Genomic DNA, 27,624 nt, shown 5'->3' on the forward strand with positions numbered 1-27,624 from the left:
AGTGGAATTCCTAACAGTGCAAATAGCCTCTGCACTTTGGTAGAGTCAGGAAGAAAAAGGTGTCAGGGAATAGGCAAGCAGGCAAGGAAGATGTGGCCACTTTCCTGTCTGCATCTCACTTAACTTTTTTGGCCTGACTGTTGTGTACGCAGAAGTCTGCACAGCTTCCTTCCTTTACTGGAGGTGTCTAGGAGAGCAATGGAGGGGCTGTGTCATTATCCAAAATGTTCTGTGTCATGTTCAGAATAGTAGGCAGTTCAATTGCTTTTGGGGGGCAAAACCTTTTTTGCCATCATGCATATCAGCCGGGCCCTTGTTCATCCTCTGTCTTTGCATAGTTCTTGAATGCAAGTAACAAAGCATGTAGGGGACTGCTGCTGAGTCTGTGGGCACAGAGAGAGATCAGGTGGGGAGATAAACTGAAACAGCAATGACTAGTGCACTAAAATAACCTCAGAAGAGTGGAGCAGCAAGTGTCGGTTAAGCTGATGGTGGAAGTATCCACCCACCACAGATGAACTGGAGGAGAAAGAGGGGAACAGCAGAAAAAATGTGAGGACTGCTCGTCCAAGGCAGTGGCTGTCAAAGTGAGTCCTGATGTCTAAATTTTTTTCTGGGCCATATCTTCCACAGTGTAATACTGGCTGAGTGTCAGTGGGGAATAAGGTATTAATATTATGACTTCTTTTCGGCTTCTGGTAATCTCACTATCTTCTCTGTATTGATAGGTTTTGCGTGCATGATCTAGCAGAGTGCTTAACAGCCAAGATTTTCCTTCATCTGCACTAGATTTTTACTAATAAAAGGTGATGATCCTTTTATGGTGTGCCAGCCCTCCTCAGCATATTGCTGCCCAATGCCACTGTACTGGGTCTTCTGCAGTGATGATTGGATTGGGCTTCATGCCTTTTTTTTTTATTTCATTGGTTTTCACATTAGTTGCAGAAAGTACCTGCAAATTTGCCCTTGCACAGTCAGGGCACTCTGAATATAGTGAGCTGAGGCTGACTGATAGCGGTGAGAGAGGAATCAAATCCCTTGTTTATTTCTCTTGGGAGAAGGACAAAGCAGAGGAATATATGTGGAGGGGAGAGGGATAATGAGGGGGAGGGGGACAAAACAAGGGTTTAAGCAGTATGTGCTGACTTGAAGTTGTTGGAAACATCCTGTTCAGGTGGCGTATGCATTTGTTGAGGTCTGTACTTGCAAGTGCTGTAACCTGCGCATATCAACTCAGTGTAATCTTTTGTGGGGTTAATAGCAGTAAATGATCAACTTAGATTTTCCAGATTGTCTGGAGGTTAAATTTCTTTAAATCCCGTTGGGTGGAGGTAAAGCAATTGCATAGCTTGGGCTGCATGCTGTGACCTGTAACAGGATCTTGCTGGAATACACTAGCATGGGTGGCCTTCAGGAAGGCAGGCAGATGTTTATTGATATGAGGGGAGTGCAAGGGGGAGTAGAGGGAAGTTTAAAAATTAACAGAAAAAACTTCAGCTGTATCATTCCAAATAAGACCTTTCAGCTGTGACTATCAGTAAGAAAATGAAGAGCAGACCTGCTACAAACCACGTGAAAAGCACATGAAGAGTAGTGATGCTGGAGCATCCTGAAGTCTGAGCAAAACAAGTTTGCATGCCCTAAATTGCAATACACTTATACTACTAATATGCATAAGGTGGGTGTAGCACAACAGTTGTGCAAACCACCAATACCGGTGGGTGCGTGGAGGCACCTCTCAGGTGGGCATGGTGGTGGCCCTGGGAACAGTGATAGTCACAGGTGAGGTGGCAGTCAGAGACAGGTCGTCAGATGTTCCTTATTAAGTGCTGACAGAAGCCGAAGGGGTGGAGACAGGAGGTTGCCAAGGGCAGATCAGCATTAGGGAAGGTTTGCTAAATGGAGAGTAACAATATGTAAGAAACTGGAAGAGTACAGGCCCTGGAGCAAGGCAGGTAAGCAGGGCAGGATGGGCTGTGTAGAGCCCAGCGAGCTCCCCTGCTGACAGGGACTCCCTTAGTCCCCTCGCTCCTCAAACCTCTTTGCTGTTGCAGCTGGTGTCTCCATTTCACCCAGCGCTGCCAGGTTTCTCCTGCTCCATCACTCTGCGCAGGTTGCCAGTTTGAGCATTATCTGCTTGCGGGCTGTATTTGCTATGTGGGAGTTGCAGAGGGAAAACCCCATGGGTTATGTGTCTCCAAGCCAGGGACTGTGTGTGCTCCTTGTTTTCTGTGCACCCCCATCCCGTGTGCCAGTCTCCCATGCCGCTGTCCTCCCCGCTGCTGTCAATGCCCTGCATTCCCTCTGCCCCAGCCAGTGGCTCTGTGAGCTCCTACAGTCCCCTTGGCTCCTCCAGCAGTGATGCTGTGCATCTCTCCCGCTGTCTTCTCCCTAAGCGTTCTCTCCTTTCTTTTCTCCCAACCTGCAGTACAAGTTGTCTCTTCAAGGATGGGCAAGACTTGCAAAGCCGAGCTAGCAAGACAGGGTGAGATGGAGATGGCATTAAGGATAGAGGATGTTGATGGCTCCCTTGAAGAACCCTGGAAGTTCATGGTAACATGGAAGTGGTTGAAGAAAACAAGCTCAGGTCAGCGGATGTAGCCTCTGTTTTCTTGCTTTCTTTTCAAATTTTCAGCCAGTAAAAATGAAATGTTCCTCTAAGATGTGAGGATTGATCAAAAATGATGTCCAAAAGCGGCAGCTTTCTATACAGACAGGCAGAGAATTGCTGTTGAGCAGAGTACTAGGTCATACTTTCCTTGCCTGAGATGTTTTGGATTTTTTTGTGTAGCTGGCAGATGCTCTTTACTTGCTCTCGGCTCTTAAAGCAAAGCTAGCTTCTTTCCGTCTTGCTCAGAACTATTATTAACAGAAGCTTGAAAGCAGAGCAAATTTGATACACCCTGAAAAGTTGTGCAAACCCCTGTTTTTCTGTGTAGGGAAGTTGAGGCAGAGAAAGGCTCAGTACTAAAGGTTACGCATTGAATCATGTAGCAGGACTAAAATTAAACATGAATTTCTGATTTCAGGTTTTCTGCTTGCCTTTTAGCTCATACTGCTGTTTTGCAATATTGGTAACAGCAGTGTGATGTTTTTGGCTGTTCAGTGGTATATGCATTTTCTGTGGTTACTTCAACCTGGTATATTTACCAAAGTTGAGTTGTTTGGACTGCTCACACCTCCTGCACAGGCTGATTTAAAATTAGTATGGTTACTAATCTTATAGGGAGTTTGTGTCCTTATACACAGAATTTTATGGGATGTGCTTTAGTCATTTGCAGGCTACAGCCTTTTTTTCAATATGTGGTAAACCTCTTGAATAAAAAGGTCTTTTGCAGCTAAGCACATCAGAAAGAATCAGTGTTCTTAACAGAAAAGAGATGTTATCCAAAACAATTATGTCAGAAGCTAGGAAGAATAAGACTGAGAGAATCGTATTTAAAAAAAATTTGTCATATAAATCAAACCTACTTGATATGCATAGGTAGGTTGGATCCCTAGACAGAAAATGTGTTTCAGTCAGCCAAAATGTTGACAAACATAATCATCATGATGAAGTTTCTTGTGCAGTATGTGTCTTTAATTTCAAATAGTTGTAATTGAAATTTTTATTTCTGGAATGGAACTTTCATATAGTGCTTGTGCTACTGTCTGCAATCCATTCCTGCAATTGTGATAACAATCTTGATAATATCTGGCAATCTCAGGTTATATTACCTGAGAGTTATTAAGTTTGTATGTGATTGTCCTGTACTTGATCTCAGTGAGGCTTCAGGACAGTACTTAGGCACATGCATAAACCCTTTAGAATACTATTTGGACGTGACAGTCAATATGGTGTTATATATATGTCTCTGGAATTTATGTTGGTTTCTTTATCAGGCATTCTGTACAATGCATGCACCCTATGTGTCTAGTAAGAGACAGCATCTAAGAAAACAAATTTGTCTTCCTTAATACAATGAGAATAGCATCTGGTAGGTATTAAAGAAGCTGTCTTCTAGTTCACAGCAATTAGAGATAAGAAAGAACAGTTAGTTATTTCTGACAAAAGAGGTTTGTCCTATAATGCATTTTCTAGTGCTTCAGGATAGAATTCAAGTGGTTGGTAATACTATGTATTTAGCAGAAGCTTCTTGTGGATTAATTTCTTCTCAAAATTCACAGTTTTCTCATTATTCTAACTAACTACGTAGCTGTCATGTACAATAAATACATAGGGACCTCAGAGCTGTCTCACTGGGACTAAATCGGTTTTCAGTTCTCCAAGTATACAATGTTAGTGTGATGTCTGCGCTATGGGACCACTGCAGTGTCCTTCAGAAAGCATGTTTTAAGTGTAGTTAAGCCAGCTTGGGTGTCAATTCATATTGTAATTTAGATTATACGAGAGGGTGATTTTTACAGAGTGGGGAAGCCAGATGTCGAAATCTCATTGACTTTCAGAAAAAAGTTGTGAACATAACTTCCCTTTGTGCTTTTTCACAAACCTAAGGGTGGAGTTCATGTAGTTTTGCTTTCTTTCCCCCTTGCTCATATGATCTCTTTCTGGTGTTAATCAGAACTATTGTTCTCACATGGGCTGGTCCTGCAGGGTGGCGAGTTGTTAATCTAACAGTGCATGTCATCTGCTTTAAACCATGTACAGTATTCCAGGGGTTTAACCAGGGGTAAGTGCTCTGAAGTTGGTTTCCTGTTATCGTTCTCTATTTTATGAAATGGGCAGCCTCCAAAGCCTGTGCAAATAAACAAAACTGAAAAGAAAAATACTTATTTTGATGTCTGGGTGTTGGAGATGTATGTACCAGTGCTTGTTTTTCTTTCCCTGGGCATGATGAAATGGTACATTGTAGCCACCTTATTTTGCTTGGCCACCCTCCTTATTTTCTCTTACGTGGATGCAAAATAATAAAAAAGAACTTGAGCCAGATCATGTTTAGGAACTTTTCATTTAAAACATGGCCCATTGAGCAGAATTGCATCACACAGTCGAAAATATGAATTACAACTAGTTTAGCTTTTTTGATATAAGGTTCTGCAGGAAATATTTTCACACTGAGTTTACCTTGCATACCTTTTTGGCTTCTTTTTCTTTCAAGCATTGTTTTTACTCCAGTTGCTTTTTTTGAACCAGTTTTCAGTTCAACATGGGAACAGTTTGATCAGCACACTTGAGGGACAGGGACTTCCTAAGTCGGCTTCACTGCTGGGTCTGAAGTGTTGTAAGACTGGGATCAAGGTCACAGTACCTCTATTTGTGTGGCCATGTCAGGCTTTCTTATCCTTGTGGTATTTTAAGTGTCACTCTGTATTTCTTAAGTGCCACTGTCAACTTAACTGCTCCCGGCTTCCCATTCATGTCCATGCAGTGCTTTTTCCATCGTGCTGTCAGATCTGTTTGGGCACTTGCACACTTAACAGGACTGGGAATGGATCCATCTGAAAATAACCATTTATTTTTCTGGGCTGTTTTACAGATGGATGAGCTCTCTGGTCAAGTTCATTGCTTGGCTGCTCAGACAGCTTGGCTGGCAGAGCAGAGAGGGAGCTAAGATGGAGAAGTTCAAACGAGCTGAAATAGTGCTGTTGCCAGACATGAAACCCATTTCTTATTGCTCTGCTGTGAACTGCTTGTTTGACACCCTGTGCATCTGATGGAGCAAAGACAAATCTTGCTGTCCTTTTGCCTAGATCATTCAATCTTGCATAATGTTGACTGAGGAAAAAAATCGTCATTTATGTTTTTAAGAACCCCATTGTTTCATCTGCTCCCCTGAAGAACCTTGAGGACTTTTTCAGTCCCCTTAAATGAAAGGCGAAGTGATGTCCAAGAGATTCAAGCCAGCTTCCCACACTCCGTTAGCAGTGGAATCTAGCCACAAGTGATGAAGCAGCATTATTGGCAGAGGAGCTACTGGATGATATTGATGAATCTGCTTGGATGCAGTTTCTGAATTTTGTGGCAAGTGATAACCTGCTGAATGGCCATATTCTCTGTTATTCCTTGTTTTCTCTTATCCTGCTATTTTTTTTTTTCCACAGTAGGCAGAACTGAAGGCACTTCAGTAATAGCCTTTTGACACTGGAGGATATTTAAATCTGTAGGCTTGCTTTTCCTCTGACCCATAATCATTATTGGAACTGGTAAGAAGGTGGTAGATACCCTTTATCTTCCAACATCAGAAATACATTTAATCATTCAGGTCTGTGGTAAGGAGTTTAAAGATGTGATTACAGTTAGAAACTATAGAAATTGAGTTATGCTAAGGGGAAAGAATAAAAGATGCTTTTTAGTAGCTTACAATAAGTGGAATAGGAAGATGGAATATTGTCTCAAATTTGATTCCCTTCATTGCTCATCTAATAAGGTACAAGTATTTGAATTAATTTAAATAACATTTTCTCATTTTTGTCTTAAGTGAGCACTTCTGAAACTAGTATATCCAGCTGCACATATTGCATGTCAAGATATTCTTTTCTCTTGTCATCCTGATCTCTGTGGAAATTTAGACTTCAGATATGACAAGTAAAACAATCATCCTTGAAGTACAGTTGCTTCCAGCGGTAAGAGACTATGCCAAAACCAGAAAAGCATTATTTTTCATATATTGTACTTGACATACAAAAACTCTTGGGTTTTTTTTACTTGAATAGTTTTAGACACCTTTATGTTTGATAGACTAAGAAAAAATATCTATGCAGGTAACACTGCCCTCTGCCTATTGGTAGTCAATTAAATGAGGCATTTGTACACAATTTTTAAACAGCTGCTCTTAAGTGACTTCACCAGGACATGTACTTGAGACTAGATACCTTTGCAGTTGCATTCTACATCTGTTTATACTGTTATTGCACAAATGTGAGTCTCGTATTGTTGGAAGAGTTTGGCATTTGCACTATGAGGGTCCTGTGGTCTTAAGTTCTCAATACAATGCATTGGCTTCTCAGAAATAAGCTGAGAGCTGAAAAGGGAGAAAAGTGGTTCATGCACAAGCTGGCAGATGTAATTTTGCTCCTAAAACCCCTGAAATGACACCTTATGTTTATAATTGATTTTTTTAAAGAAATAATTGGACTCCCATTTCTTGTTCCCTTTTAAATTACTTGAACTACTGCAGGTCTATCTAGAAGCCTGTGTCAGCATGCAGTTTTGAGGAAAATGGTGGCTGCCTAAGATTATCCCCACTGTTGAGGATGAACTAGAAACAGTTCTGGGGTTCTTGATATCATGGCAATGGAGTACTTCATGTTCAGTTTGTGGTTTCCTATACTCCCAGGTTTTGTTCTTCAGAATTTCTGCCCACTATGTATTTGTGCAATTAATTCTCCCTGAGTGTAGTACTTTGAACTTACCATTTCTGAATTGCATCCTACCTGTCCTGTGTTTCTTCAAGGCCATTTTGAAGTCTGTTTTTTTCCACTGTGGTGCTCGCAACACTTGGCAGCTTGTTATCGTTTGAAAGGTGTCTTTGCTACATTATCATCCAAGACAGTAATGAAAATGCAGAATAAGACCAATGCACTTGTCTAACATGAATCTCTATGTAAGGTACTCTTAGACTATAAAATTCCTTATAGTAACCTAGTGAAAATTACTCTTTGAATACAGTTTTCCGACTTGTTTTGCGGTCAGCATACAAAATCTGTAACTCGACAATATTCCCGTGTTTGATTATGGGAATGTTGTGTGAGACAGTATCAAAAGCCTTATTAAAGCAATAGCTGTATCATCTCCGTGGCATCTCCTACAGCCACAGGGTATTTTTCCTTCTAACCACCTGAAGAAAGGGCTATTTGCTATGTGCTTGTTGTTCAGTTCAGCAGGCTATCGATTGAAAATAGAAGTATTGACACAAGCAGGTTTTACTAGAATGAACAAAATATGAAGATTCCTCCAAAGGCACTTTTTGTTTTATTAAAAAAATAAGGAACCAGTCAAATAGTTGGGTAAATGAAATTATTCTGCACAATCTAGCCTGCACTCAAAGCTGGTAGTGCTTTAAAATACAGATCTCTCCTGCAATTACATACTTTGAGGTTTCTAAGAAGAGAATACTGGTTGTTTCCTACCAAACTGAAAGGAAGTTACAGCTTTAATGAGTGTGTCTGGATTACAGGATGTAACAAGGAAAGTCTAAGTAATTATAAATTCCCTGCTTCAGAGGCATCTTGGAAGATCTCTGAATAAAGATATAGTTTGCAGCTGCTGTCAGAATTGTATTTCTCCTGTTGTTTTGTGGGGTTTATTTGAATTTCAGTTTATAGAAGTAGTTGATAGTCAGTGTGTCTAACTGTCAGGTAGCTATGTGAGGAGTTCTGCATATATGCAACTTCAAAACCAAATGTATATCCCTATTAATTGAACTCAGTATATTCTGCGGTACAGATTAAGCCATGAAATATCAGTGGCAACACATTTTGCTCAGTAGTATGATATGTATCTGCTGTTTGTCTCCTAAAGTGAGTAGGTTGATCTTTCTTTTAGCTTAGTGGCACCAATAAACTGTGAAAAACTGTCCATTGTAAACAAAGTCCCTTCATGGTGACAGGCTGTTTCAGTTCCTACCTCAGCAAAAATACTCTGACTTTGCCACCTTATTTCCTATTATGTATTTTCTTTTTTAACACCTCTCCAGTCTTATGGTGATAGATTCATAACTAGCTCTTCCTATCTTCACATTTTCATGGGTTAAAAGACATTTTGAACATTTTTATTTGCAGTACATTTGAAGCATTAGATCCTTGTATCTCTTTCTCTTCCACTGAAAGTCCTTTGCCAGAAGCCCTTGACTTGGTGCTACGACAGTGCAGGATCATGGAGTTGCTTTTACAAAACCCTGGAAGGTCTGTTTCACAGGACAGTTTTGATTTCTGTAAAGCTTGTTTGGCAGTAAAATTAGAAGTTGCTTAAGGCTGTTGCTGTATTGGTGCAGCACAGTGATGTATCAGTTGCAACATTTCCTTAGATTAACATTAATTTTTAGAACTAGGGTTAACTTGAACACAATAAAAATGATCAAAAGTCTCAAAAGCACAATCGGTGATGAAAGACTGAGAGGAGCGGGTTTATTTAGCTTGGAGAAGAGAAGACTGAGGGGAAGTATGATAATAGTCTTCAAATACGTGACAGGTCACTGCAAAGAGGAAGAGGATGAGCCTTTGCTTGTATCATACTTCTTGGCTTTTGAATCCAGTCCAGCAAGGTCACCCAATCTAAGATATATATTATTTCTAGTGCTGCTGTGAAGTCATTGGTACTGTTGTCAGTCCCTGAGCCAGTGGAACAATCAGGGTTTTTTTGCCAGCTAAAGCTGAAATCTCATCTGCAAGCTGTTGCCTTGTAAGTGAGTGAATGCAGGGACCTTAGCCTGCTGCTTGGATCAGCCACTGAAGGCAGGTTTTCCTATCACACTCGATTAATCTTTTCCTTTCACCTCTCTCTTCTCTCACTGTGTTTTGGGAACCAGCTAGTGTTAGCTGCAGTTTTTTGGTTTTTTTTTTCCATGGTCAGTTGCCCACTAGAATTTGGGCTGTTCCGTCACAAAGGGTAGTTAACTTTTAGTGAAAAATGAGAGGAGAAAATAGTGTAGGAAAGTACTGTGGCTGTGCCCATAAGGTATAGGTTCAGGTGTAGTTGACAGTTACCAGCTTGTGCTAGAACTCATTTGATGGCTTTCTGCCTGGAGAGATTGCAAAACTGCCTAAGTTTTGCACAGCTGATCAGTAGTAATCTTCTTTATTGCTAAAATAAAGAATGAGACAACAGAGAGAGACTGATAACCTCTGCTCTTGTGCACAAGTGAGGAAAATCTTCCTGTTGGGGGGCTCCCTCTAATATTTATTTTTCCTCGGCTTCTGGGAGGTAGAGGCATATGCCTCTGCTTAAGCCTCTTGGCCCTCATTCAGTGACCTGGCAATTTTTATTCTGGTGAAAAATTTGGAGACAGTAGGTAAATTGTAGAGTCCTGTAGGACTTGCACCCTGGCTCCCTGTTTACTGTTATCTCTCCTTGCTAACCCAGAGGGGTCCCAGAGTTCAGCAGCCAAATAGCTGCAATCATGTGTTCAAAGTTAGCAGTGCTGATTTTTTTTTTAATCCGATATTTTGAAAAAGACATTTTGAATTGTTCTGAAAGAGCTTGAGCAATTTTTGTTTTTCCTTTCAGTATCCTTTTCCAAAGTATCCCCACTCTGATATCTGTAGTCACCATCAGGTTGCCCAGGTATTTAACCCAGTGGGGCTTCTGACCGATTAGTCATTTGGTAAATGCCAGAGTTTCAGACCAACAGGGTTTAGGACAGGGGAAGCCTGCCATTATTAGATACATTTACAGAAAGAAGCAATCAGCCTTTCTTAAAATCCCAAATAATTTCCTTGCAGTGGAGGAGTAAGTTGCAATTCTAGTGAAAACCTTGTAGGCTGTTTTTGGTGTTCACACGTCTGCCATAGATTCAGGTATGGTTTCACAGCAAGCTTTAGACCACGCTGCTGTTGAAATAGTGGTCCTGCCCTGCAAATATATTGCTGAGTTTTCGTGTGGCTCATCCAGTTGTTCTGAGTTAGCCCCTGGCTGGCTGAGCGCTACAGCCGATGTAAGGGCAGGTGCAGGCAGGGAGGGAAGGGCCGGTGGCACCCGTGGAGGACACGGTGCGCGGCTTGTCGCAGCAGCGGAGTGGGAAACTTCAGGCTCAGGACCAGGCTTAGGTCAGGCAGCAGGATCTGCACCAGCACTGTTTGTCCAGTGCCTGCCTTGCACTGGCAGTGCTGTTTGTCCCGTTTGCCCAACACGTTGTGAACTGTTTCTTTCATGAGATCATGGGAACTTGTCCCCCTCCTATTTTCAAATTCCCGTTACCTAGGCCAGATGAGTGAATGACTTTACTGTCTCTTTTCTCTTTGCTTTTGGATTGACTCCTCTGTCAGCCTTGAATTATGTTGTTTTCCAGCAATGCATTCTCTTTGCCCTTGCTAATTCTCAGTACGGTGACGTGCCAGGTTGATTAAAGAGGTCTCCTGAATGGTCTTCTCTATCAGCATAGTAGGTATTTTTTCCTTGCTTTCGCTCTTTCTGGATTTTAGAGAGAGAGATCGAAGGATTAAAAAAAGGCAGGAGTGGTGGCTCATCTTCTCTGGCTTCATGCAAATTGTGTCTCCTCATGGACATTTCTAGAGCTGACGACTGGGTTATCTGATTGTCTCTGCTGACAGGAATGACGTTAATTACAAGTGACTCTGAGCGATAAGGTTCCACAGATATCTATTGTTGGACTGGGCCATCACATTAGGAAATCATCAAATTAACTGGAAGTGACTGGAGTGAACATGAGAGGCGATTTTTTTATTTGTGGGTCGCTACTTCAGTCCATTACATTCTTGCTGTTTATACAGTTATAACAAATAAGTGGCTCCATGTCTACAGCTAAGGAGGACAGCTTTAGGGCCCACAGGGCTGTAATTCCATGGACACATATACTAGCTGAGCCAGTCTCAGACGGAGAGTCCTGTGGTTCCCTGTCCCCAGGCACTGGCTTGTGCCCTCGAGTTTGTACACATGGGGTGAAATAGGTGGAAGATGCATCCCTTGAGAACTGACTTGAGCAAAACAAAGACAAAATCTATTTTTCAGCTGAGTAAGTTCCCCAATCCTGTTTATTGTAAAGCCGCAAAAAACATCTGTGTCTGCCAAAAGGAAATGGAGATATGGGATGGGAGAGAGCGGGTAAACCCATGAGGTAAGAGACTACTTATCTCAGAGGCAGAGCCAGCTGATGCTAAAACAAAGTGTTTGTTGAACAATGAATTAAGGCAAGTAGTGGCAAGTCTGCTTAAGCTGTCCTAAGCAACTTCTGGGCACCAGCCCCATCTTTCAGGCAGTTTATTCTAATTCCTGTGTCTCCCAGTCTGCTGTTTGTGCAGTTGGGGAACTGACCCAGCTGAAAAAAAGCAGGGTTTATGTGGGGATTTGGGGTACGGTCAGTTTGAAACCTGTTCACTCCCAAACATCTGCCCTCATGAAGAAGAGAACAGGATCAAACTGCTGATGGTGGGAGGAAGGTGGGAGTTGTTTAAGCTGGCATTACCGCTAAAGAAAGGGATAAGCAAACCAAAGGAGACATGCATTTGTTCATATGAGAAGGGCAGTTATTGTTGTTATAAACACTCTGGGTTTTTTTTAACAATTGGCTTAAAATTCTGTATCTTGAAATGAAAAGATTTCTCTTTTTCCAGTGTGAAAGCCAAAGCATTCATTCATACGTGCTGAGAGTCTATTTCATAACTCACATTTGCAGTCACTGGGCTTGTCTTTACTATTTTTAATTTTCTTCTATAGCTGCTGTGTTTCTTCTGACTCTCTCTACTTAGTCATATATGAGTCTATTTTTTTCTACTTTGTTTCATTCACTGGAGCACGTGATCTGTTCTGTTTCATCCTTGCACTAGAATGATTGGATTCTGTTAATCTTACAAGGTAAAAAAAAAGAAAAGGAACAAGAAAAAGGCTATGATTTGGAAAGTGAGGTTTATGCTCTAATATTTGGCTCTTTACATGTGTGAAATTCTCTTTGCAAGTAGTGGACCCATCATCATATAATGGAAGAAGTAGACTGAAATCGAGATCACATAAAAGAATAGTTCCCTAATTACTGTTCTCAGTACTTCTCTTTAGTAGATAATCCAACTGTTTTCTTTTTCAGGAGGATGAACTATCTTTGTTTTTCATGAGGCATGGTGGTAATGGTAATGGGGTGGTAATGGTAATGGGGTGGTAATGACTTGCCATATGACCTCTTGCCTTGCAGTGGTAGAGGAAGAAATAGACCTGAGGATTCCTGGTCCCCAGCCCTTGATTTAAATTTCTCCATCTTTAAGCATAATTCTGGCCTCTGTCTTGGAGTTGTCTTGCTTACCTATCTATGCAGTTGGTTAAAAAGACAGAATGTGAATGCTGGAAGCATGGGGGATGTTTACAGTCCAATGGGATACAAGTTAGTACCCTAATCAGTGCTCTTACACTTGCTACCTGCAAAGTTATTTTTCTTTTGATATCCTGTGTGAGGGATTGATTTACGCATACTACATAATTCTGGTCAGCTAAGCAGTTTCCTGTAACAGTGAAGAAGCCAAAATTGACACCATTCAATGTGGATCCATCATGTAACACACTCTTACCTATCATGAGACCTATCTGTGCAAAATAGATATCTGGTGTAACCTTATACCGGTGTGAGCTGTGCAGAGCTGGTTTCACACTCTGAAGTCATCCATTATTTTCAGAAGGCTTTGCTTGTCCCCTCTGCCTAGCCTCTCAAAAATAGGTTTATATTAATAACTTTATGGTAGGCATTTTGTGTTGAAATACGTTCCTACTATACTGGGATTTTTGTCCATCCAATAAATGTCCACCATGATAAGCAATAGAACATAGTGCTCACTAAATTTAGAGGAGAGATTCTTAGTCTTAAATTATTCACCAAAATCTTATTTATTTTTGTCAGTATCAGCTAGCTTTTAAGTAGTAAATGAATTGCTGAGTATATCTAAAGAAGAGCCTGTCAAGTGATGAGTATTTGAATTCAATAGCTTCATCAAGAGCGAGATTCCAGCAGAAATGAAGGAAGTCTTTCTTCATTTGTCAATCTTTATAACTGAAACTGAAGCAGAGTTATAAATTACATCTTTCCTCTGGCGGGAGCTATTCATGGTGGATAAGTGTTTGTTACGCTATGCCGTTATCCTTGCTATTGATGTTTTTTCATGCTCACTTACTCAGACTTCCTGTGCTGCTGATTTTAATTCCATATGGAGGTACAATGGCATAAGAAGTCGTCTGTGCTGGCGCAATGAGAAATCTCTTATGAATAGATTATGACAACGTTGTACTTTTATAGCAACCAGAGAAGCTATGAAATTAACAATTGATTGCCTCACTTTTCAATTAGTCTTTGCACTGTGACAGGAACATTACTGCTCTGCTTCTCTGCCCTACTAATGAGGGAAGACTCAGCTACTGGAAGAGATTCTAGCATCAGGTCCTACCTTCATTACGTGCTAATTCTGTATTTAACCTGGGTTTTCCCCTTTGACACGGGATGCGTTGTTGAATCTAAAGCAACCGTCAGAGCCACACATGAAAGGACTGTCATAAGCCATCTTGGTGGCTTTTTATCAGCTGTAGTGCCAGGTGGATTCACTGAATGCATGTACTCATACAAAGAAGTCATCAGTCTTTTAACACTGACCCACAAGCTTTCTGGGCACTCATTCCCATATACTACTTACCTGTGCTGGTGCTCTCTTTGTATCATTGGCCTAAAATGGGAGACACATAACCTTTTCGTAGCATCTATTATCCCAGCCTGCCCACAATCTCTTCATTTTCAGTCATCTCTACATTTTAAGCAGCAGAGCAGTGGGCCCTCAGAAACCCAAAGCTCTTTAAACCAATTGCTTGACTGCAGGAACATGTCAGATGCCTGGTGTCAGTCTGAGCTGAAGAGAGCAAAACCTACTACTTTAATAATGAAGGAGGAACACTGAACATCAACCTGCTGCTGTTTGCCCAGAGGGTTGGGGGATCTGAAGACAAGTGTAGAGAAGAGATGAAGGGGCTGAGGGGTAGTGGCTGGAAATCCAGTGGTAAAAATTCCAGTGATTAAATGGGCTGCACACTGGCACCGGTGGGAGCATGGGGCAAGGGCAAAGGTATCTGTGTCAAACATGGCACCTGCAAAGACCAGTCAGCCAGCAAAGGGACAAGGGGGAAAGAAAGAAGGATGTAAGTGGCCTCACCCTGCCCTGGACAAAAGGTCAGCTTTATTTACAAGATGTATATCACACAAAGAGTATAAGCAGCACAGATTAGGACTCAGTATCTCAGGACAGGAAGATGGAGGCAGTTGTCTTTATTCCCGTTTCAAAGGACAGTTTGAAACATAAGGAGTGTGCTTCATCTTGAAAGCTCACCTTCAGCTTTCTCTTTGGAGATAGCACCATTGCTCATTTGCCAATGGATTTCCCACTTTCCTTCTTCCTTCATCCTGATCACACTCTTCAGACTGTTTGGTTCAGGTATGAGGAGGCAGAAAAGGCAAGCAGGACTTTATTGTTGGGTGGGTTTTCCATGCGACCACAGTTGTAGCTCTAAGTTGGTAGAATGGCTCTGCTAGGGTTGTAAATGCTACTTCCCTCTACTAATTTCTGGGATCCCTTTTTCATTCATGCACTTCAAAATAGCTGGCAAATGGAGAAAAAAGAGGAAATCTAGCACTTCACAGCAGGTGATTTAATTGGCTTTTTCCAAATGAGTAGCATTTATATACAGACTTAAAAATTGTGTCCACCTCTTGATCAAATCTAAATTGTCAGGTGTTTGCATGCTTCCCTACCTGTTCAAACCACTTGCCTATTTAGGCAGCCTGCAGGGTATCACATACCAGACTATTGTCTAGCTGATTTAATTTCTTTCTGGAGAGGAATAAGACAGAATTTGTCACTTGCTAAGAATTCCAGTCAGTCATTATTTTGTAAGAAAAACATTTCTTGTCTGCCTCTGTAGTTTGCAGTCCCTGTACTGTCACTTGATTACTTGAGCTCCTTCAGAGCAAGGCAGAGAAAGATTTCTGTGGTACAAATGGAAGGTGTCACCTCATACATTGTAAATAAACTGGTTTTTTTTTTCTTCCATTGCGGTATTAAGGGTGAGGTCTCATAGCATAGCACAGCACATCTGAAGGTCACAGTCATGTGAAAAAGCTAGTTTCTCTCATTTCTCCCTCTCTTCCTCTTTTCCTACTCTTCCTCCTGTCACCTGCTGCACAATTGTCCCCTCCTTCTTTCCTGGCACTCCTCTTGCCGTTGGTGGGCCAGTTCAGCTCACTGAACCCCTAAAAAACTACCTCAACATGAGCAAGTGAATATTCTTCTGAGGATTTAGTGAGGCAGATCAGCTCAGTTGAGCTGCCAAGCCACGCAAAGGATGGAGCAGGAATGCATGGAAAGGAATGGCGGAGGAGGCAGCCCACCCCTTGTAGCAGCAAGATCTGGCTCTTAGATCTCGCCAGCTGCAATGTGAAACCTTACCTGAATGGAAGCTTGCAGAAGTCTGAAAAGGGCACAGCATAACCACCACTGCTATTGTGTCTTCTACTAACTGGCCTACCCACCTCCTTTACTTCAACAACTGTTTTGAATAATTAGAAGTTAAATTTAACTCCAAATTTCTTCCCTGGGGATAAGTCCCTCTAAGAATAATTCTCAACAGACAGAAGATTAATGACAGAATGAGCAAACAACAGGAGCCAGTGGACCTCAAAAAGAACAAAGATGGGACTAATGTGTCTTCTAATCCCTAGGAGTGGGTCCTTCTCTCTATTATATTTGCACATACTTTGACCAAATTAGGGCAGCTACTTTTTTAGCGTCAAGGATTTTCAATGCACGTGGAAAAAAAAGAATGTTTATTTTTGTAACAAGCACATAAGGATTCTATCTACATACAAAGCAACAACCCCAGTGCCCAAACATATGACTTTGTCCTACTTTCCAGGCACTCTTGAGTATGTTAGAGAACTTGTATTCCTCACTATCTTTGCTCTGGCAGCTGTATTGCTTGCTGTGGCTACGTACAGCCTCAGGGCAGGCGTGAAACATGACAGAAGTATGCTAACATTGCGAGTGTGGCCATACTGTAGAAGGGTAGGCTAGAACATGTGGATGAGCTCTGATTAATCACCTCTGGGATTGGCAAAAGTTAAGACAAGGGGTTTTTGCTTTGTGCCTCATGCGTTGCGCAGCAGGTACGTTATTTCTCTGCCTGAGGAGCGATGCTGGGAGGATAAATCATTTGTGTAGCCCTTTATTGCTACAGTTGCTGTATCTTGAACTGACTAGCTCATCAGGGTGAGCTACCAAAGGGGTGCGTATGGGCATAGTCACCTTTCCGTAGAGGCAGCTCTTCCAAGCTGGAAGTGGGGGAGGTGGTGCGTGGTTTGAAGGTGTTTGTATTTTAATATGCCCCTGCCACACTGCTGATGGGCTAGCTGTTTCTGTGAATAGGCAGACTTCAGCATATTCCTGTATCAAAACAAAAAGTGCTCATTTAACAGTTAAAAGCAACTCCGTTTTATTATCTTGTGTAGCACTATTCTGCTTCCAGGCTGACACCCTTGGAGGATACTGCTTTAGGCGCATTTTAACTACAGGCATTTCTCCTCCACTAGATTCTCAGCAGACAGGGATTAGAATGCGGTACTTGGCTGAAGCTGTCCTGCTGACAGATCGCAGTGACCTTGCTGTGACTTCTGTTCTGATCTCACTGGCACTGCTTGAATTTGACACACTAGAACATGAGATACTGGCTCCATTATGCCACTAATTGGTATCCAGAGCATTGTGTTCCTGCCTCCTTCACCATCTGATGTGGGTGGCAGATAGTTCCAATTTATCTTTGCTATGTGATTTAGGAGGCTTAAGTCTCTATCATCAGCCAGTTGATGCCCTTATCCTTTCATGTGGCTGTCTTTATCATATGCAGGTGTAGAGCTTAACACAGGCTTGTATGGTAGGTGTGGTTGGTCTCCTTATCTTATTGCTAGGTGCTCTTCTGGAATGGAAGGAAATTATTTGCTCACTGATCATGGATAAAACACACTAAATATTTTTCTCATGCATCTTTAGAGGTAGATCTTAAAATATTTTCTTTATTTGTCAAATATACAGTAACAAGGTATTCTATTTCTGCAAGGTTATTTAATTTTTGGACTGCATAGACTGATTTTTACTTTTGTCTAGCAGTAGCGTGGAAGGCAACACAGTAGGAAAATCCATATCCGTAACCAAAATACTTAAGAGTTTTCTCTGAATGGCAGTTTTTGCTTTTATAATGATTTTTTTGTCCAATAATCACAAAGCTGGACAAAAAGGTCAGCAAACTGAAAGAGAAAACAACTCCACGTGCATGATGTCTATAACACTTTTTTTTTCCCCATGGACAAAAAAAAAAGATGGTAGTTTTCCAAAGTCCAGTTTTGACAGTCCTACAAGTTGGAACTTCATGCTGTTAATTTAATCATTAGGGAAGTTTATGACCCTGAAGATTATGAGTTGCAGATGCCTTGGTATCAAGAGGGAACAAATAACAAATCTGGCCCGGAAGGAGCACAGGGAGTAGTTGTAAGCAGCAAACTACCTGACACAATTAACAGAAAAATAAGTTGTGGATTTATTACTGTAGTTTTTCCAGCTGAAAGTAATAGTTATTTATTTCTGGCACTGGTTAGACACCAATGGCTAAATCCACAGGGGGACTTGAGCATTGTCAAAGTGACACTTAACTTGCAGGGTCATGGCTCCCTGGGTGGAATTCACAGCCTGCTGTTAGACCCTGTGGCTCCGAGGCAATCCGTGGAAAGGCAGGTGTCTTGAGAGTAAGATGCAAAGCAGTCTGTAGCTACCTAAAATATCAAACGTGAAGTGTTGAACTGCCTGGCAGGTTTGAACCCCACATCTTTCTCCTGGCTCATACTAGGCTGTAGGAGTGTGCCTAGGCTAAATGAAAATCCATATCCTCTTTTTAGACACATAAGTGCACCCTTTAAAAATGGGGTAGATGACCAATGGTGCATAGAAGGTAGAATGTAGATAGGCTGTGGATGGCTGGGGACAACTCCCTGCTGGGGAGGCTCTTTCTCATCCTTGATTCAAGGACCATTCATGCATTTTACACTAGCCTGCCCACAGGACTCAGTCTTCCATCTGAAGATTCCTATGTGGGCACAAGAATTTCCAAATCTTAGAAGTAGGGTAAGGGCAACTGATAGGAGAACTTGCAGGGGAAACCACGGAGCAATTGTCAGCATACATATGAATGCAACTCACATCCCTGAATTGGTTTATTGTAACTGTGCCACGTTTCTCCTTTCTCTGAACAGGGAATAGTTGGCAAGCTATAGAAGAGAACTTCTGATAATATTGACAGGGTGAATTAATGACTCATAAACTGTACTAATGAGGCTATTGCAGAATGGAGTTCAAGCAGGAACATTCAAAAAGAGTTTAATGCACAGGACATGTTAAGGACCAAGCTCTTTCTTTTACACTTTCATCTCTCTGATTATTTTTTAATGGCCTACAAAACCTGACAGATCTGAACAAGCAGATACTCTTTATTAGGAAACACTGAAGATTGATTTCCTGATTTTATTGGCTCCCTTTTTGAGTACAGGTGCACACAACTAAAGGCAGATTTATTTCTTCAATAAAGATGTGACAGAGAGAGGCTGGTAAAAATCTTCTCTTTTCCTCGACCTTAGTCACATGACCTAATTTGGGGTTAGAAAATCCCACAGCAGAGGTTATCATCTGCTGAGTACAGCAGTTACAGTTCACAGTGCTTTTTTATAATGATCATACAGCTGAATTAAAGCTTTAGGCAACGATGTTGAATGGTGATAAACTACTGCCCAGTAGTTTGGTGACTTAAGAAAGGACTATACATGCAGTTTACCAATTTGTTTTTCCTAGATCATATTATGGTTGAAGAGCATGTTGGTCACTATGCTGGTTTCCTAGAAGAACAGCTAGTTGCTTTATGACTTTTTGTTATTGTTACTTATTGAAACAAACTTACTTAGATATTTTCATGGTCCCTTTTTCCATTGTTTCCAAGCTTCTCCTAAGTATCTGTTGATTTCTCCTCATAATTTCCTTGGCATTTCTTATGTCATCATAAGTATTTGTAATATAGAGGGGAGAGAGCTTTTTTTTTTTTTTTTTTAAACAAAGGAAGAGTCTTAATCAAGACACAGTTGCCAAAATCATTACAAATTGAAGGATTCTCTACCAGGCAACATGTACACAGCAGTGTTTAGTAGTTCAGCAAGGTGCCACATTCAAACCTATGATCAAGACATCACAAGATGGCTTGATTTTTTTCTTAGAGGTTGGCTAGACTTTTTTTCAAGAGGTTAGACCTCTTAGAGGTTAGGACCTCAGGCTGCGGTTCCATGATATGAGGCATCTGGTGGCAGCGCCAGATAAATGGGTTCCTGCTTCCTTCTCCTAGTACCTCCACATACTCTTTCCTTCCCTTGCACTGCAAGGAACTAGCCCCTTGGTCAGCCAACACAGAAGTCATGAACCAGATCAAGGAACTAATCCATGTTAAAAAATAACCTTTGTTTTGTTTTTAACTTGGACTGGCTCCTTGGTGGAGTTCACGGCAGGGTCTCAGAAGTGGTGGTGCAGGGGTGGTGTTTCACCGTGCAGCTGTGAAGGACCTGCTTGGCCAACGGGAGGTGGAGCTCCAGGACGGGATGTTTCTGCCAAAAATTTGTTACTGCGGAACTATGGTCTCGGATTTCCCATCTTCCCTAGGAAGAGCAAAGCCTTTTTCTTGCCTCCTTACTGACTCCTTGGCCTTACTTAAAAGGGACCTGAGAACTGCACAACTACTATTTAACCTTTTTTTTTAGTAAGGCCACTGTGAGAGCATTCTAGGTTTACTCTGAGCAGATTAAAGTATTTTATTCCACTATTGACCACTTAGGTCTTGAAAGCACAGTGATTATTCCCTACTTCCTATCTTCAGTTGTTGCTGAAGCAGTCATTTTTATTGAATTGCTTAAGCGTAGCATGGCCAAAGGTTGGGGAAGCTATAAAACCACAGGTAGCTAAAAATTCTCCAACCTAAAGTCATGTTTGAGGAGCGATAACCTATCATCAATAGCTTTGCAAGTGGAATGACAGACTCTGTTAATCATTGTGAATAGGCTGCTCTGAAGAGTTCAGATACTGTCACCAAGGAGTGGTCCAGTCCACCCCTCATTAGGGTGATGAAACTGCCCTACTTCAGAGGCCTGAAGCCAAACCTTCAAGGTACAACCAGTTAGCCTGCATTGCTGGGGTGTGGGCCCTCTCCCGCACCCTTGGGAGGAGAGCAAACCAAAGGTGGTGCTGGCTAGAAAAGCAGAAGTTGCCCCACCAAATGGCAGTTTCCACAGATCCAATCATAATCTCATAATCCAGGGGAGAATCCCCCACTTCTCTATGGACTGTGAATTCCCCCAGGCCTTGGTGCCATGACTGTTCCTGCCTGACATACCCCCTCCTGGCTCACACAGCGGTACAAACCTGAGCCAGATAACAGACAGACACAGGACTACAGTTCTGTTGAACGCATTCTGGTGTGGATATTGGCTCTGTGTGTTTATTCAGGCTTTACAGTGCCCACGCAAAGATGGGCAGTGATTGATCTGGCATAAAATCTGCCAGTGCAAAATTAATCCATCAAAAATGCTTTATTACGTTTGAACCAGCAGAGCGAATTTATACTGGATGAGTGCCTAATGTCCCATGGCCATGGCACTTCTGGGTCCGTTTCCTGTTGCCTTGGGGGAGAATTTACCATACTGTTGAAGATTTGTAGACCAGAAAGAGTGGGACCAGGTGAATTTGGGGCGAGGAGTACTGAGGACGATTCTTGGATAGGTGGAAAGGAGCTAGTTTTGGAGCTGATAATCAAGAAGCTTCATGAGAACTATGCTTTGAGGAATGATGTAGAACAAGGGATCTCTGGATTCAAAAAGGCGGCTGTGGGAAGGCCTCTTATTAATGAACGAAAGCAGAAGGTGGGTCTGTCTTGTGTTAGAGTGTGCTCCCTGCTGTTGAACAGATATGTCTCAGCATAACTCCTCTAAGGGATACTGCTGAAAACACCCTACGTCATTGGTTTTGTCAGGTCAGGGGTGATGTAGCCCATTACTGTTATTTGAGTAAAGAGGTGTGTACATCCGTGTGTACAAACACAGGCAAGACCATGTCATTTTTTGAGAAACTTAATGTCTCCGTCTAGACAGGCATGATCTGTACTTTGAAGGTTCAGACTGGAAGCACTACTAACAGGAAGGGTTTAATTGCTGTCCTTGGAGCCTGGTTCTCACCCAGCACGGCCTGATACCAACAGCTATCTGCTGTCTACCATTCCCTGCTCTCGAAGAATAGACGGAGATAGAGGCCATATAAACCGAAGGCATAAAAAGGCGGGATTAGGTTTTTTTTAGGGGAAAAAGGTAAACGCATACCTTAAAATGCAGACGTAGGAGTGGGGAGTTTGGCGTGTTACCTTTAGAGAAAAACATTATTAAACATTTACTCAGGGCCTAGAGATTCCCAGATATGTTTATCTAGAAAAGGAAGATAAATTAAAAAATAAAGTCAGGAATAACTGTTTGTAAGTAGGCTGGGTATCTCACAAAATGACTCAACCTGCCTGGAAAATGTTGTAATCTCCACTTCAGGCTGGCCTGCCCCTCCCTCCTCGCAGGTGAATGCTCTTGGGAGCTGTGATTTGACCAGCTCCTTTGCTGGGTAAGCAAGGAGCAGCTTGGCTGAGAAAACATTATTTGTAGTACTCTGTTTGTAACCTTGAGAAGATTTCCACGGCAACAGAAGTTGCTGAATAGAGTTGGTCATGACATTTTGACAGAAGAAGTTTTTCCACTAGAAAATGCTGGTTTAATGCAAAAGTGTTGGGGAGAATGATTTGATGATGATGATATTTTGGTCTGAAAAAAATCAGGGAAAATCTGAAAAATGTCTTGGAAGGAAGAGGTTTTTTCTTTTTTAAGCCTGTCACCTTCCCTCCTGGGAGCTTTCGTACCAGGAAACAAGACTACCATCTCTTCCTTTTCTATTTTGGGACTAGTGGTTGAATTCCCAGTTCATCTCCTCTTTTTGTCTCTTTATTGTTGATACTTTTATGAAAAGGCTCTAAACAAAACAGGAGATGAAAGAAGCTGTAAATCCTCAAATATCTAAAGTATTGGGTTTTTTGAAGTTCTGTTTTAGGAAAGAGAAATTCTGAAATAAAAGCCAAATAATACAGTGGAAGTATGTACTATAATTACTTGTCCATTCTGTTTTGTGTAGTTGATTTTATACCATATGGCCTAAAATCTCAGATTAAAACTCAAGTGTTTTGTCGTCTTTGCTCTTCATGAGTTATCTTCGTCCCTTCTCTCTACTCCTAGACCTCAACTGCTGGATGTAGTGACAGCCAGAGACATGTCATTGTATATCATATCCTCTCACTAACATTGTTAGTTTCACCGAGGAGAGGTCTTGGGACCTGCAGGTGCCAACCTAGTGTTTTGTCTCTTTTCCCAGTGGTGGCTCTGTATGAAACCAGTGGAGAAAATGGTATGGGTAATCAGTGTTTCTGCAGAGGCAGTTTTCACAGTTGCTCTGCTTCATGACTCCTTCCTTGCCTATTCAGTATTAAGAATACGAATAAAAATGAAACCATTAATTCTTTGCAGTCAGAAAAGACACGGAAATAGACACCTGTCTTCCTCACTGTCTTCAGCAAGAATGTTATTTTTAAGAGCTTTCCCAATGGGATTTTTGGAAGTGGATTTGGCATTTGAGATCATTAGTCGAATTTGCTGATTAGTTCAGTCACTTGACTGCCTGCTGTCACTAGCTGCCATTTCAGTACCGCCTCTCCTCACACTGCTCTGCTGCCGACATTACAGTAGCCTTCCCCTGTGCCTTCCCCTCCTTCCCCAACCCTTGCCAGATCTTTTTGAGGGTTGTCTTTTTCAGGGTTTCACAGTTGAACATGGGACTATCGCTGCACCATGCAGGGCCAGGTGATGCCTGCACTCCCGGGCTAGCGCCGGATGAGTTCGCTCTGGGCTCACAAGTCCGATGAGGTGGTACAGGGACAGACTGCTTTGGAGACACGGCAGGTCTTCCTCCACAGCAGAGGACTGGTTTACAAACACGTACCGGTCCAGTCAGCCGTAGCGCGTGTCCCCAGGCTGGAAGCTGCTAGCAGTACTGCAGCTACGTCAAAGTGGTACATGGAACAAAATCCAGCCTGCTGTCTTTATCCTGGAAAAGGTGGGAAGCAGATATTTTGGCAGCTGTCAGACACCCAGATACATCCTCCTGCACCTGCCCGTTGGCCAGCACAGTCAGGAACCGCTGCTGCTGCTGCCAAGGAAGAACACAACTCCCTTTCCAGGAGCCAGCCACCACCAGCAAGCTATGCACGTTTGCATGATGTGGACTTGTCTTACATAAATTTGCCATGCAGGAATGTGCCAAGTCACTGGAGGCGATCATACCATGTAAAAAATGCAGGGAATGGTAGCAGGATTTGTCAAATAAGGTATCTGGAGAAAGCGTTACGTTTCTAACTGGAATAGCTAAGATGAACAACAGGATGGAGGTGAGCAGAGAGAGAAATAGCTCAAGGTCATACAGCATGTTAGTAGCAGAGCTGGGGTGAGCATCCAGCATTCTAATTATCAGGCCATTTTCCTACCACCTAATCTGTAGGCTCGTGCTTTAGGTTCAGCGGGCTTACGTCTACTTTGGATATGTTTTTCCTGGAAAACATCGTCTCTACTTACCTCAAACTACATCACACCACACGGTTTGCACTTGCTGTGGCTGCTCAGCATCTTGACGTTGGTGTTAAAACTGGCAAAGGGGCAGATGATATCCCCTTTGTCAAGGCTGACTGATGGAAAAAGGCGCAAAGCCAACATCGAATGCCAACTCTGATAGGAAGCTGACGTAAAAGAGGCTGAGGAACCATATAGGACTGCTGCCCTGCTTATATAACCTGGAATATTTTTTGTAAATGCTCAAACTGACGTGCATTGTGTTTTGGCATGTGTTTGTCAGTGCCCTTGTTTTACAGCCTCACTGAAGACTCTTTGACAGATGGCACTCAAGAGAGCGCTTTTTATAGATGCCAGTGTCCAACTCAGATACAGTTTCTGAAAGCAAAAGGTGTTTGGGGGTGGAGGGTTACGCGCTGCCAAAACATTTTGTGAAAGGTGCTTTAATGGTACTTTATGCTCTTCAAAAAGGGGAGGTATGTGGGAGATGAATAAGGATCTCCATATCTCATGGATGTTAAGTCACCAGATGATTCTGGTAGAAGGTGAACAGCATTTATGAAGTGGAAGAACAAGAAAACAGGAATTTAAAGGGCATATACGCTTTGTCCAGGGGATGCAGGATTTGGGCAGTGCCTATCTAACCTGGTATTCTGGAGAATGGTTTCTTGTCACAGCTTGACCCAGTTCTTACTTGGACACTAAGTGTGTTATAAGTGAACCCAAATGTAGGCTATCTAGTGCTTCATAGCACCTTTCTCCTTTGTGGGACAGGGACCTTGGGGCTGACAGTCACCCCAGTGCAGGCTGTGCCCTGACCCGTGGGGTGCTTTCCCATGGGGGCCAAACGTGGGCAGAGCCGGGTGCTGGTAACAGGCTCCATCGACAGCCCCAGACTGGGGGGGTGATGACCCAGGCCCAGGATCCATCCAGGGTGTCTGTCCGTCCAGGAACAAAAGGAGATGGGTCCAGAGACAGGGTTGGAGGCAAGGCTGCGGTGTGGATCTGAGGTCCGTGCAGGAGGCAAGGCTAGAGGCTGGCACTTTTATGGCATTGCTAGCGCAGGGACCGATGGCTCCGGACTGAGCTGGAATGGGGTCCTGGGCCATGGGCAGAGTGGTGGGAGAGGCCCCAGGTGATGTTCATCAACACCAGTAAGGCCTCTTGGTGCACTTAGGACACTGACATTTTCAGAAGAAGATGTGTTTTTGCTACAGGATGACTCATGTGCTGTGGCTGTCCAGTTTTACCAGAAGAAGGAAATAGAGGTGGTTTCAGCTGCAGGAAATGCAAAGAGTACTTTGTCTCCACTTACCACAACTTTGCAGTTAGGTAGATAAAAGTAAACAATGCATTCCTTATTCTGCTGTCATTAAACCCTTTATTCAGTAGAAGTATCTGGATCTCAGTGTAGCTACTGTTTCTAGCTCTGGAGCTGAAGGATTTGCAGGCTCTGACTCCTTCCCACATTTTTGGGAGCCAGGACACAGCAGTCCAGCCATCTCCGATTCCCAGTCTTCTGGTTGATGCATGTTCTGGGTGGTGGGGATTCAGGCTTCCAGTTGAGGTGTTTGGGGATAAGACGGCAGGCAGGCTGAAAACCAAGCATAGTCAAGGGATTTATTAACCACGGGCACTTTGCTCTTTACAGCTACTAGGGAGCTATATGTATCCCTGAAACAATGCAGGTCCATAAAGTACCTTTTGTGGAAGCCTGTGGCAGAGACAAATATAGAATCCGTTTATTCTTGGAAGTGTTCAGCTGTGGAATCCTTTCTCTTCTGGAAGATATAGATCTACTTTACCACACACTTTACAACTTATGCAGCAAAAGAAGCAAGGCTGAAAAGCTAGTAGCCTTCTCTGGAAGGCATCTCTGAGTAGGATCTTGTGTGCACTGAAGACAGGATCTTTGCAAACCAATGGTATGTGTTCCTGCAGTGAAAGATTATATTGTAGAGCAAATATATTGTAGTGCAGGGGAGATGAAGACAAGGTAATGAAAGCAACTGCGCCATTTTCTAATTCTTTTCTGCAGCCTCAGATTTATTTTTTTTTTTTCTGTGACAGGTTTGTTGTGTGCCACTTCACAGGGCTTAAAAGGCAAATAGAAAATGCTTCACAGTATGAGGCCTACTTTATTAGATTTTTAAACACTAAGAAGCGACTTCACCATCATGGCAATGATATCGATGCCCTGTGTAAGCCATTGGAAGCCTTTAGATTAATTGGATGTATTCCCATCCTTCCTGTGTGCCCTCACCAGAATGGTGGAGGTTAGTTTGCCCATGTCATGTTTGCTACAGCAGAAGGGTGAGATGCCTTCTCTGAAGCGGACCACATCCTAGTGGGCTTCAATCCTTCTGCCTTGTGTAGACAGCTTTTTCCGGTTCATCCTAACCTTTTTTTTCTCAGTTCCAAAATTCAGTCCTTAAGGTTCCTGTCCCAGGCTACCCTCCTCCCCATCTCCTCTCCTCCCATGTACGTGAGAAAAAAGTCTTCTCTTACACCAGGCTATTGCCTGCTAAGCTTCAAACTTCTGTCCCCACGTATAGGGATATAAAGGTTTCCAAAGAGAAAATTTTTAACATGAGTAAAATGTGAGCAAAGCTGGCTTTTCTTCGGATTCAGTCTTACACATTGTTGCACCATTTTGACTGATACTTTCTTAGAGCAGATGTCCAGCTGGAATATTTAAGCTATGGGGATGGAGATCTGGCAAAGTATTCAGAACTAAAAAAACACCATGGAATGGGAATTGTCAGACAATGCTAATTATAGGTGTGGCAAGCAGCTGTAACAACCAACATGGCAATTTCTGCTGCCTCTCTCTCTGTTTTGCTATTTAATGCTCTTACGCTCTGTTGCCTAATTTTAGAGCAAATGCACACTAGCAATTCACAACCAGGTAATGCTTGTAACCATCTGGAACAGAGATTATCTTAAAATGGGAAGTAGAGGAAACACTTTTCCATGTGGTCGTGACGCTGTCTGTTCCTGACCTCTCTAATGACTGGAATTTAGGGAAAGCAATCATTAGAGGGAGGAGAGGAAGGAAACCCAGGGGGAGAAGGTGGAGCGGGACAGAATGCCAGAGCGTCAGAGCCAGCAGAGTCAGTAGGTGCACAAACAAAAGTAGGACCAAAGATTTACAGTGAGTGAGAAGCAGAGTCAGTGTGTAGGTAAAACCAGTTTTCAGAGAGTGTAAGGAGCA

The 27,624-nt window shown here is 42.5% G+C and overlaps 1 long non-coding RNA gene across 1 annotated transcript in view; it reads left to right on the plus strand.

The window, feature by feature from the left end:
* Positions 1–531: 531 nt before the first annotated feature.
* The window catches only part of LOC128135663 (uncharacterized), a 37,826-nt gene continuing 10,733 nt past the window's right edge, over positions 532–27,624 (plus strand). The window contains exon 1 of the long non-coding RNA XR_008233196.1: positions 532–587. This is a non-coding gene — a long non-coding RNA (uncharacterized LOC128135663). The remainder of the gene's footprint in view (positions 588–27,624) is intronic.

This window comes from Harpia harpyja, chromosome 23 (genome assembly GCF_026419915.1).
Source record: "Harpia harpyja isolate bHarHar1 chromosome 23, bHarHar1 primary haplotype, whole genome shotgun sequence".
Lineage (NCBI taxonomy): Eukaryota > Metazoa > Chordata > Aves > Accipitriformes > Accipitridae > Harpia > Harpia harpyja.